This window comes from Marmota marmota, unplaced genomic scaffold, assembly GCF_001458135.2.
Source record: "Marmota marmota marmota unplaced genomic scaffold, marMar, whole genome shotgun sequence".
NCBI lineage: Eukaryota > Metazoa > Chordata > Mammalia > Rodentia > Sciuridae > Marmota > Marmota marmota.
This window is the reverse complement of record NW_025999990.1, coordinates 41,757,054-41,762,762: the sequence shown is the minus strand read 5'-3', so window position 1 is coordinate 41,762,762 and position 5,709 is coordinate 41,757,054.

Sequence of the window (5,709 nt, the reverse complement as noted above, 5' to 3'; positions counted from 1 at the left end):
ATAAGAGACAGGGGAGAGGGAGGGGGACTCTGAAAACCTAAGTATCATTCCCTAGACCCACAGCTGATATTTTAACCAAGGTCTTTCAAAACACAGGCATATACAACATTTAGATGAGACATTATTTGTAAATAATATTGATTTAATGAGAGTATGTGGCTTAAAGTAATGCTAGCAGGATTACCAATTTTGGCATTGATAACTCTGATGTGGTTGATAGAAATATGTATAATAATAAATGAGAAGGAGAATGTTAATTTTGAAGGAACCCTGAGACCTTGGAAAGCAATAAGAAATTTGGAATGAACACATGAAGGCTGCTTTCTGAAGGACACTTTTATAAGGGACACAACAATTGGTTTGTACTCTGAATTGTTGGCAGAACCATCACATACTCACCAATGCTTGGCGGAGGTTCCATTTCTCCCAGAAGGGTTGTTTCAGGATCCAAATACCCCAGACTGTGATTAGTGTTGTCCTTGACGTTATGGCCTCCGGGGTCAAGAGTCCAGCTTGGAACAGTTCCTCAATTACCCATAAGAGGCTCTCAGAGTAGCACCCTTAACACATCCCAACTTCACGTTATCTCCTCTCTGATCTATAACAGTGTTTGTACTTTATCAAAACACAGGGAGTCAGAGGGAACCTCTTCAGGCTACCATAAAAAGCCTAGCTCATTAAGTCATTCAACCCTTCATAAAAATCAGCCCAATGATAATTAGGTAATTATTTAACTGATTACATCCAAGAGGAATTCTATTATGACCAGGAAATTTCATCCATCATCTAAATTAAGAATTCATCACCATTTTGTCTATTTCTTTTTTAAAAAAATATTTTGTTTTATTTGTAGTTAGACACAATACCTTTTTTTTATTTTTTTTTTAATACTTATTTTTAGTTTTTCAGTGGACACAACATCTTTGTTTGTATGTGGTGCTGAGGATCGAACCCGGGCTGCACACATGCCAGGCGAGCGAGCTACCGCTTGAGCCACATCCCCAGCCCCAACCTTTATTTTTTTATATGGTGTTGAGGATCGAACCCAGCGCCCCACATGTGGTAGGCAAGCACTCTGCTGCTGAGCCACAACTCCAGCCCCCATTTTGTCTATTTCTACTGTATCTTAGAGATTGGGAAACTTACAAAATCACCATGAACTGCTTTCTCACTGTAGATTCTGCCCCACCTGAGCTGAACATTATGCAGTAGCATCCAGAGCTGCACCTGGACCCTATTCAGGTTTTGCTGGAGAATTCCAACTGATTCTTCAGGATTCCAGTCCTAGTATTGCTCATCTTGGGCTGCACTTTTTTTTTTTTAACCTGTAAAATGATGGAATTGGATGAGATAATGGAACTCTAGACCATTTCTCCTTTCCAATTTTTTTTTCACATTTTTAATTGGTGCATTATAGTTGTACATAATGATGGAATTTGTGGTTGCATATTTGCACACAATATAAAAATAGAATTTGGCCAATATCAGTTCCCAACTCTTCCTCCCTTCCACATTCTATGATTGCCAAAGAGTTATGGAGAAAAATAGCTTCCTACATTTAATAAAGCTCTTCTTCTCTCACTTACACTCAAGTAGAGCTTGTGTTTGAATGTGGGGGAGTAGAAGGTGAAGGAGGGGACCAGGAAGGTAAGAATGAACTCAAGGTCAATCAAAGCCCAGTCTGTAATTTCCTGTCTGTCCTGAAAATAGGGATTTCCCAAACTTCAGAGCCAAAGTTTTACTTATTACTTGTTTACGCCATTATGGATAACAATCCCTTTAATTAACAATGGGCATCAACTGCACAATCAAAAAGACTCAGTGATATTTGGCAACAAAAGTTTCATAAAGGAACAATTGGCTCCCTTTTGTCAGTCGTTAGGCATAGACAAAAAGTAGAAAAAAGTCAATAAAGATTATCTCAGAAACTCATTATTTTAAAATGGTGACCATAATCCCAGACTATGGAATGCATTGGAAGAACATTAACTATTGTTTTCAAGATGTTGATTGAACCTTGCGAAATGAGATGGCCGGTTGCAGAACTTTGACATTCTAGAAAATTCTGTGACCACCAAAGCAGCTTAACTGTCTCATATGTGAAAAGGATGTGATTTTTTTTTTTTTAGAACAAAAAAGAGAAGGACTTCTGTGTCTCCCATGAGGTACTGTGTGGGAGGGAGACTCAGTTTCAGCCAAGTCACTGTCCCACAGCAAAGTGCCTTACATGACCTGGGAGGGAATGAGTCAAGTAATGTTAAGTCCATGAGAACATCTTGTGTTTATAGCAGAAATCTGAGGACTGAGACACAGATGGATTGGAACCCAGCATACTGTGTGCTAATGCTGATAACCTACTGTGTGCCAGGACTGTTCTAGGTCCTAGGGAACAAGTGGGTCAACATGACTGACACAGGCCCTGCCCTGATGGAGTTTAGAGTTTAGTAAAGGAAATGTCTTCAGAGTAGGCCCAAGCTGTGATTTTCCGGCTATGTTAATACCAGGATGTCCTAAGAATCAGAGGTAATCTTAAAAGTGGGACAAGTCAATGAAGTACAAAGTGCAAAGGTAGATGAGTTGGTCATTTTGGGTAGCACGTGACTTCCCATAACACCTATTTTCAGAAACTCAGAAAATTTAATAGGAGCCCTTAGGATTCATGATAGGAATAAGTGTTGCCATTTGGCCAGGGCAGGGGGCGGGGTGTCTCAATGATATTCATGACCAGGTACTTCCCATGCCTTATCTCAACTAAAAGAATTTAGACACTTGGCACCCACTTTTGAAAGGTTGATGATCCAGAAATCAGAGTCTGGGGAAGGGGACCTATTTAAGGTTTGGATACAAACATACTTTCATTTGCAAGCAAAGAATGAGACTCAGGATAGTTGGCTAATGCCTTATTAAATTGTCATAACAACCCATTTACATGCAAAGATGTAACTGACTAAGTCTCCATATCATGTAATTATGGAATTGTTTCACTAGTAATGGGAATACTATGGGGCTCTGTGTTAGCGTTTTGTCACTGTGACCAAAATACCTGACAAGAAGAACTTGGAAGAAGAAAGATGTATTGTGGTTCATACTTTCAGAGGATTTAGTCCCTAGCAAAGGGCATGTTGGAGGAAAGCTTCTCAGGTTATGGCCCCCAGGAAGGAGAGAGAGAAAGGGACCAGGAACAGATATAGTCCCCAGGATCACGTACCCAGTGGCCTACTTTCTCCAGCCATGCCTCAACTGTGTATAGTTATTACCCAGTAGTCCATTAAAATTACATATCAAATGGATTAATCCACTGATGAGATTATAGCTCTCCTGATTCAATCTTTGTGCCCTTGAACTTTGCTGAATTAACTAACACATGAGCTTTTGGTGTACGTTCCAGATTGAAACCATAACAGACTCATACAAGGCCTGCCAGCTAGGTGTATGGCAAGAGCCACAGTGTAGCATAGGGTCATGGAGCACAGAATAATGGCCTACCTCACTACTCCTGCACCTGCTCCATGTGGAGGGAAATCTGATTTACCTCAGTATTAAGCTCAGGAGCATGGCTTCGGTTTCATGGCCAGACATTGGACCACAGTGAGTTTGGGGAACTATGTAATTTTACTAATGTCATGATAATTTTATAAGCCATTGTGTAAAAAGTTAAATGCAAGTATAGATGCTCCTTAAAACATTTTAAATTTATTTTTGGGTTTATCAGGATGTGCCTCCATTGTAAGTAAAAAATTCATTTACTGCTCCTCACCTACCAATCCTAGCTTAGCATGTACCCCTCATGATCATGGGGGCTAACTGGGAGTATGGCTCCCTGCTGCTGCTCAGCATCACAGAAGAGGAGTGTACTGTATATCACTAGCCCAACAAAGAGCAAAATTCAAAATTCAAAGTATGGTCTCTACTGAATACATATCACTTTTCCACCATAGTAAAATCATTGTAAGTTGAAGACCATCTGTATTCAAATCCCCACTAAATATAAATTTTCCTGGACAACTAATAAAATCAGCCTGATAGACTTAGCAAAATTTAATTTTAAGAGGCCCCAAATAAAATACCTTGTGCCTCTAGAGTCTCTGTCCCCTATCCCTGGTGATTAATAATAAACTAAAAGGAGACATTCACTTGTGGAATATTTACTCTAATCCACACAATTCTATTTATCAGCATGATTTTTCTTTCAAGATATTTTAATAACAGAAAAATATAAAAAATATTTCTGGCACACTTATATCTACCATTAAATTCCAATTAAAATTTGACCAGAACAGAAGAGAATTGTGAAGTCATGTGAATATTCCAATCTTACGAATAGTCAAGGTAGAAAGTGGAGGGCAGACTAAGAGGCAAGAGACAGCTGATGATTCCTATTGTTGATTAAAAAATAGTTGTCCTTCAAATCAAAAGTTTTCAATAATGCCTAAAAGATTTTGTCATTGTCCAAGGAATTTGAACAGAGTCCAAACCTTTGCTATGTCTCTTAAATTACCAACAGATATTTTGGACTTGTTTTGGAGTGGGATTTTAAAAAAATGGTTTAAATATTTCATTGAATTTCTTCCCACAGAACACTGAACTTCTTGATATGTTGTCAGCTAAAGATATTTTGGATTTTACTAAACAGTGGCAGTGGAGATGTAGATAGTAGAAGAAAGTATGGTGGGTAGGGGGGATGTTTCTTCCGTTTGTCCCCTTATATCCGTGGGCGGGTCCCACTGGGACACCTGAGGATGCAGATTCATCGGAGTTCCATTCAACTGGGTATCCTGGGACCTCTTTGGTTGTAGAGTTTTCCCTCTATTTTATCTTAAGGAAATGGTGGAGAGACACCTGTATTTCATGTGTTCTTAATTAAGGGTGGGTTTTGATAGAGAAAGGCAAGGGGAAATAGCAATAGGGCATGTATTTTTTAAAAGAAACAGGATAAGTAATCATTGGCACCAGGTCAGGAGGAGGAAACAGGTTACAGCAGCCTAGTTTGGCTGGTAAAACATGAAGAGGGGTGGGAAGGAAAGGGAGAGAACAGGGGATTATCAAGGATGGTGGAATGTGATAGACATCATCATCCAAAATACATGTATGAAGACACGAATTGGTGTCAACATACTTTATATACAACCAGAGATATGAAAAATTGTGCTGTATACATGTAATAAGAATTGTTATGCATTCTGCTGTCATTTATTTTTTATTAAATAAAAAAAAAATATGAAGAAAGGGAAGATAGGTTAGAGCAAATTGTTAAGATTACCACAATGAAATTATGTGACCTCAAGCATACCTATAAGCCTCAGTTGGTTCATCTATAAGATTGTCAACCTGGCATAATTTATCTCTAATTTTCCCCCAGCTCTCACATATGTGCACTATGAGCTTGGATATTGCTGCCATGGGAAACCATGAGATACAGATTCAAGAGTCATTCCTGGAGAGTTGATATTTATTTATTTATTTATTTGGTCTTATTTTTTTAAATTTGTTTTAATTAGTTACACAAGACAGTACAATGGTCTTGAATATCATACATTTGAATCAGATGGGATATAATTTCTCATTATTCTGAGTGTACAGTTTCCAGAATCACATTGGTCATGCAGTCACGTATATACACACAGCGAGAATTGATATTTAAAGCAACATGGTTGGCAAATTTACCAAGATAATGTGTGGAGGGAGACAACAAGAGAACCAAGAGTAAAA